This window comes from Gracilinanus agilis, chromosome 1 (genome assembly GCF_016433145.1).
Source record: "Gracilinanus agilis isolate LMUSP501 chromosome 1, AgileGrace, whole genome shotgun sequence".
NCBI lineage: Eukaryota > Metazoa > Chordata > Mammalia > Didelphimorphia > Didelphidae > Gracilinanus > Gracilinanus agilis.
Genome location: NC_058130.1, coordinates 410,823,357 through 410,831,620, shown reverse-complemented (window position 1 = coordinate 410,831,620; position 8,264 = coordinate 410,823,357).

The following is an 8,264-nucleotide window of genomic DNA, read 5'->3' as shown; positions in this document are numbered from 1 at the left end:
CACCACAGTGAATAGGGAGACCAAGGCAGGATCAGCAGTGGCCATGATGGCGCAAAAGTAGGCAAGCTGGCACAAAAACCGCTGCGCAGGCAAGGTGTCTGGCAAAAAATGCAGCAGCACATGAAATGGGCTGGGAGAGAGCTGGGAGCATGGAGAGAAGAGGTAACCCAACCTCTCAGTCCTCCTTGTGGTTGGATGAAGTCTGACCACTGGGCAAGCTTACTAACTTTACTGAAAATTTATCTGAGTAAAAAATTGAGAATTTGTTTTCTGAAGTGGTTGCAATAAATGTAAGCTTAAAATTAATATTCTATACCTAAGTATTATATTTTATAGTTGATTAATAATAATTAAAGTAAAAAATCCAGCTAACCAAGCCATGGTTGCAGGAAAAGAAAGAGAAAGAGGTGGAGTTACAATCAACTATATACAAAATGTGACCACACAACATGGTGAAGAGATTAAAAGGAATTTGGGGAAATACCAAAGGAATTCTGAGGGAAGGTAGTTCAAAGGTACAAAATTCTCTAATTATATAAGAAACAAAATGTGACAGAGGAAAACCGGGCCTTAAAAATCAGAACTGACCCTCTAGAAACTAATGATTTAATAAGAAATCTAGAAACAATAAAGCAGAATCAAAAGAACGAAAAAACAGAGACAAACATTTAATACATTATTGAAAAACACAACTACCATAGTAAACAGATCTAGGAGAAACAATCTGAGATTTATTGGGCTGCCTGAAAGCCATGGTGAAGAAAAACCCTTGGGTATCATCTTACAATAAATTATCAAAGATAACTGCCCAGAGATCCTTGAATAAGAAAATAAAATTGAAATTGAAAGAATCCACAGATCGCCTCCAGAAAGAAATCCTCAACTGACAACTTCCAGGAATGTTAAAGCTAAATTCAAGAGCCACCAAGTCAAGGAAAAAATACTTCAAACAGTCAGAAAGAAACCACTCACATACCATGGAGCTAGAATCAAGATCACGTGGGACCTAGCTGCTTCTACATTAAAGATTATGAGTCATGGAATATGATATTTAGTAAGGCAAAGATTTGGGTTTGCAATCAAGAGTCACCTGTCCAGCAAAACTCAGTATATTCATTCAGGGGGAAAATGGTCATTCAATAAGATAGAAGATTTCCAAGCATTCCTGATGAATAAGTCAGACCGAAACAAAACATTTGAAGTCTAAACTCAAGACACAAAAGAAGACCAAAAAGATAAATAAGAAAAAGAAAATATAGGGACTCATTAAGGTAAAAATATTTATACGTCTACATGGAAAGAGGATTTCTGTAATTCTCAAAAATTACTCTCAATTATAGAGAAGATAGAAGGAATTTACTCAGAAAGAGGGGGTAAAATAAATTGATTATGATAATATGATGTACATAATGACACACAATATGATGTATATGTAAATGTGATGATATGGAATTATATGTATATATTATATGCTATATATCTATGTAAATGACATAAAAATTAAGGGCGGAGAGAGGGTTTCACTGAGAGAAAAGGGAAGGCAGAAATAGAATAGGATAATTATACAACTTAAAGAGGAGAGAAAAATCAGTACAGAGAGGAGAGGATAAAGGTGTTGACAGACAATGCTTAAACTTTACTCTCATTATATCTGTCTCAGAGAGGGAAAAACAAGTATATTTAATGGGGTATAGAATTTTATTTTACCCTACAGAGAAGTAGAATGGGGAAAAGATAAGGGAAGTGGAGGGGGGTGGTAATTGAAGGGTAAGGGCATGGGGGGGGGTGACAAAAAGCAAAAGACTGTTGAGGAGAAAAGAATTAAAGGAAATAGAGCAAGATCTAAAGGGGATAATATTATGGAGGGCAATAGACACTTAGTAATCATAACATGAAATGAGAATGCAATGAACTCACCTATAAAACAGAAGTAGATGAGTGAGTGGAATAAAAACCAGAATCCTACTATATGTTGTTTACAAGAAACACATGTGAGGTACTATGACACACACAGGTTCAAGGTAAAAGGCTGGAGCAGAATTTATTATGCATTATCTAAAGTAAAAAAAAGGAGGAGTAGCAATCACGATACTAAACAAAGCCAAAGTAGAAATTGATCTGATTAAATGAGATAAGGAAATAAATTACATTTTTCTAAAAGGTATTATAAACAATGAAATAATATCATTACTAAACATTTATGCATCAAATGGTATAATATCTAGATTTCTAAAGGAAAAATTGAAGGAGCTTAAGGAGGAAATAGAGAGTAAAACCAAACTAGTGAGGGATCAAACTTTCCCCTTTCAAAACTAGATAAAACAAACCAAAAATTTAATAAGAAAGAAGAAAGGGAAGTAAATGAAATGCTAGAAAAATTAAAGTTAATAAATATCTGGAGAAAACTGAACAGGGATAAAAAGGAATATACCTTTCTTTCAGCAGTACGTGATACATATACAATGATTGACCATGTACTGGGGCATAGAAATATTGGAAACAAATGCAGAAAAGCAGAAATAATAAATGCCACTTTTTCAGATTGTGAGATAAAAATTATACTTAACAAGGGTATATGGAAAGGCAAATTTAAAATTAATTGGAAACTAAATAATCTAATTCTTCTAAACTATTGGGTCAAAGAAGAAATCATAGAAAAATTATGGTCTTAATTAAAGAGAATAACAATGAGGAGAAATCATTTCAAAACCTATGGGACAGAGCCAAAGCAGCACTCAGGGGAAAATTTATATCTCTGAGTGCCTATACCAAAAAATAGAGAAGAAGGAGGTCAATGAATTGGGTTTGCAATTTAAAAAAATTAGAAAAAGAACAAATTAAATATCCCCAGAGGAAAAACTAACTTGTAAATCCTAAAAAATGAAGGAGAAATTAATCAAGTTGAAATTAAACAACTATAAGACTAGGAGCTGGTATTTTGAAAAAACAAATAATATATATGAATAAAGTACTGGTTAATCTAATCCAAAAAAAGAAAGAAGAAAATCAAATTAACTGTTTCTAAAATGAAAAGGTTGATCTCACCTCTAATGAAGAGGAAATTAAGATAATTATTAAGAACTATTTTGCCCAATTATATAGCAATAAATATGACAATCTAGATGAAATGGATGAGTGCTTACAAAAATACAAATTGCCAAGATTGACAAAAGAGGAAATAGAATACTCAATCCCATCAGTAAAAGAAATTGAACAAGTCATCAAGGAATTTCCTAAGAAAAATTCCCCAGGGACAGATGGATTCACAAGTTAATTCTATTAAACATTTAAAGAACAACTAAACCCAATACTATCGAAATTATTGACAAAATAAGCAAAGAAGGAGTTTTGCCAAATTCCTTTTATGACACAAATATGGTATTGATTCTAAAGTCAGGGAAACAAAACACAGAGAAAGAAAAGTACAGACCAACCTCCTTAATGAATATAGATGCAAAAATCTTAGAGAACACTAGCAAAAAGACCCCAGCAAGTTATCACAAAGATTATTCACTATGACCAGGTGGGATTTATACTGGGAATGCAAGGATGGTTTAATATTAGAAAAACCATTCACATAATTGACCATATCAATAATCAAACCAACAGAAAACACATGATTACCTCAATAGATGCAGAAAATTTTTTTGACAAAATAAAGCACCCATTCCTTGTGAAAACACTAGAAAGTATAGGAAAAGAAGGGCCATTTTTCAAAATAATAAATAGTAAATATTTAAAACCATCAGCAAGCATCATCTACAATGGGGAAAAGGTAGAATCCTTCCCAATAAGAACAGGAGTGAAGCAAAAATGCCCATTATCAGCTCTAATATTTAACACTGAACTGTAAATTCTAGCAGCAACAATTAGAGAATAAAAAGAAATTGAAGGGATTAAAATAGGCAATGAGGTGGCTAAACTATCACTCTTTGCAGATGATATGATGGTTGTAATGCAGGATTTATGCAAGATTTCTTGCATTTGCAATATTACCCTAGGCAATCCTCTCAGTTAGGAGAATGGAACTCTGGCCCAGCAGGTACCAGTCCCAGGAAATGACATTTCTGCTGGGACTAAAAAAAAAAAAACCCTGCAAAACCAACCTGGAGGTTCTGATTTCCTTGACCTCACCCAGACACCCAGCTACCCCTGACTTCCCCTTAGGGACACCAGGAGGTTGAAGGGAGGTTGAAGAGAAGTTTGGGTTATGGAAAGTGGGCAGAATTTAGATTAGGGCAACCTAGCAATAGGGACACCCCTAAGCCAACTTTACAACTGCATCTGTTTAGCTGTTTGTGGGAAGCCGTTCTATGTAGTAAAACCTTTGGAGAAATAGGATCAAATTTAGGGCCTGTTATCTGGATTCCCTACGTGACCAATCCAGGCTGAGGCAGTCTTTGTGTTTGGTCCTGGTCACCTGAGCCCCAAAAAAGGCTCTGGTACCAGCAGGTAGGTTAATTCAAAATCAACTTGATCCCTCCAAGAGGCTATTAGGAGTCATTTAGAGAAACAGAGTCTGTAACAGATATTTTATCTAGATCCCATTACAAAATCATCGGCAAGTAAAACTGTGTGTATGATTTTTCTGCACTGCATGTCAGGAATGCAGACAGAATGGGCCATCTAAGATAAAAATCTGAGGCTCCTCTTTTGACTCAGTTTTGATCCCCACCTTTCTTAGAACTCCTATTGGAAAACTTTGAAGTGGCAGACCAGCATCTACTGAGTTAATGATTCCTCTCCTTGATAATTAAGAAGCCTGAACCCTAACAAACATTACTTAAGATAAGTCTGCATACTTAGATAAGTATGGCGCTTTTAGTCTTGACTTTATTTGTCCAGGTGCCTATAATCCTGGAAGATAGAACTCAATAAGTGAGCATCTCCATAAAAATATTTCCTCTCCCAGAATTATCCCTACTAATTGATGGTTGGAATTTGGCCATTGTCTTGGTACTTATACCTTTACTCTTTAGACTTTAATGGGTTATGTATGATCTGTTACCCCTTCATAGCTGTGTTCTTTGTTTGAAACCAGTATATAATAAACTCCCAAGCCCACAGACTTTGGAACAGCATGGGCTAACCACTAGTCTAGTTGTTCTCATTTTCTTTCTCCTGCTTTAACCATCCTATGCCACCACGCCGCTCAGGACCCCAAAAAATCATATAGAGGCATGGCCCCCTATAGCTGTTGGATCATACAATACCAGGGCAGTGTCAGTTTATCTCTGGCTGAGGGCTGGTTCCCTCAGCCTGACCTTACCTTCTAGGTCCACTTGCCAACACTTGCCAGTCACCCCTAGCAAAAGCTTCTCAAGACCCTAAACCCTCTTACCTCAGTTTTCCCCTTCTTGTTAAAATAAAGCCCTCAGCCTGAATCTGAGAGTTTCTGTAATTATTATAACACCATTTGGGGCTAAGGGCTGAGGAGAGGGGAGAATATCAACCAGTTGACTTTAAAGGAAGTACTGTGCAAGCCACCATTATATCCAGGAAGTGTGTGAGCTCCACTTCCTGTTGAGTTCTTATTCTACCCAATAGGGAATCAGTTACTCCAGCAGGGAGGGTCCCTTCACTCTCCACTTAAAGTAGCCTATAGGTAGCAGGGAGACTGACTGGGCATCACAGCTCAGGCTACACATCACTGACAGCCTCAAATCACCTGCTACAGTAGTTACAGGCTCCAAGGCCCAGGTGACTCACTTGTACCACCAGCTCCCACATTATTAGCTATGATATCAACTTATTACATGGTCTACTTAAAGAATCCTAGAGAATCAACTAAAAAACTAGTGGAAATAATCAATAACTTTAGCAAAGTTGCAGGATACAAAATAAACCCACATAAATCATTAGCATTTCTATGTATTTCCAAGACAACTCAGCAGCAAGAGTTAGAAAGAAGAATTGCATTTAAAATCACTCAAGAAAAAATAAAATATTTAGAAATGTATTTGCGAAGACAAACACAGGAATTACATGAAAACAACTACAAAATACTTTTCACACAATTAAAACTAGATCTAAATATAATAAAAATAACAATCCTACCCAAATTAGTTTGCTTATTCAGTGACACACCTATCAAACTATGAAGAAACATTTTTACTGAATTAGAAAAAATATAACAAAGTTCTTCTGGGAGAACAAAAGATAAAAAAAATCAAAGGAAATAATGAAAAAAAATGTGGATTGGGGCCTAACAGTACCAGATCTTAAAATGTACTATAAAGCAGTGATAATCAAAACAGTATCTTACTGACTAAGAGAAAGAAGGGAGGATCAATGGAGTAGACTTGGGATAAATGTCCTCGGCAAGAGAGTATACGATAAAATCAAAGGTCCCAGCTTTAGGGACAAGAACCAAGTATTTGACAAAAACTGCTGGGAAAATTGGAAAACAGTATGGGAGAGATTTGGTTTAGATCAACATCTCATACGTAATACCAAGATAAATTCAGAATGGGTAATTACTTAAATATAAAGAAGGAAACTATAAGTAAATTAGGTAAACATAGAATAGTATACCTTTCAGATCGATGGGAAAGGAAAGAATTTAAGACCAAGCAAGAGATAGAGAACATGGTAAAATGTAAGGTGAATGACTCTGATTATATCAAATTAAAAAATTTTCATGCAAATGAAAACAATGCAATCATAATTAGAAGGAAAACAACAAGCTGGGAGAACATTTTTATAACAAAATTCTCTGATGAAGGATTAATTTCCAAAATACATAGGGAACCAAGTAAAATTTACAAAAACATCAAGACATTCCCCAATCAAGAAATGGCCAAGGGATATAAATAAGTAGTTTTCACAAGATGAAATCACAACTATTAATAAGCAGATAGGAAAGTGTTCTAAACACCTCCTGACTAAAGAAATGCAAATTAAAACAACTTTGAGGTACAATCTTATACCTAGCAGTCGATAGTTGTACTTTATTGCTGTTATTGTGTACGACATAGTCCTAATTCTGCACACTTCACTTTATATCACTTCATACAAGTCATTCTAGGTTTTTTGAATGTGTGCATGATTATCTCATTTGTAATTTCTTATGGTGCAACAGCATATATAGTAATTTGAATGTCATGTTGAAAGCATTACAGACTTATTTGGCTGGAATAGACAATTGGTGCTATCAAGTAGTGAATGAAAAGGCTAAAGACATATTATCTTGTCAGGTCCTATAAAAACCTTGAATAATACACTAAGAATTTGTGTCTTAGGATGTACCAAATGCATCTGAAGTCTATATGTTCTATTCAATTGGATACATAGGAGACACAGAATCTTTGGGATCTCTATTGGAAAGAGAGATAGAAATTCTATTAGGTCTCTCAGGGCTGAAAATTGGATTCATGGAATAATAGTCTCCTCATCTCTAGTCTTCTACTTGTCCTATATATTCTTTATGTTCCTTTCAAATTAATATCCAGTAACCATTTTGAGAAAGTCTAGTGATTCGATATAAGCTTTATGACCAAACACAAACTTGTGTTTGCCTTGTAAAATCTTTCACAATGTCTCCAGCCTAACTTTTCAAGCTTTTTAAGCTTTAATTGTTTTGATTAGTTCTTTTGTTATTGTTTAATCTCTAGAACTATCTAAGTAGATTATCATATCATCTCCAAGATTAACAGCTTTATTTCTTCACTGTGAATTCTAATTCCTTCAATTTCTTCTTATTCTCTTAATTCTGTATTTTATAGCTGGAATTTCCAGTACTGTATTGACTAGTAGTAGTGATAATGGGCATCCTTGATTCACTACTGATCTTATTGGAATAGCTTCTAGTTCATTTCCATTGTAGATAATATTTGCTGATGATTTTAGAAAGATGTTATTTATAATTTTGAGGAAACTTCCATTTATTCAGATAAATTTTACTATTTTATATCTCTATGAAATAAGTTTAGTTAGTTTGATTGGCATAGCACTAAATAAATGAATTAATTTAGGTGGAATTGTCATTTTTTCCATTGGTTCAGCCTGCCCATGAGCAATAAGTGTTCTTTCCATTCTTTAGATTTGACTTTATTTATGTGAAAAATGGTTTTGTAATTTTGTTCACACAGCTCCTAGGTTTGTCTTGGCAAGTATAAAATGTACTTTCTATGTAAAATATTTTTTGTGAGTCATTGGTTTGGGTCAATTGAAATGCATTAATTAGATATTTGAAGCTAGAGTTTTGAATAGAGAGCAATTTATCCCCCGCATTGAAGCTACCTCTCACTCAGAGTTTTTTAATA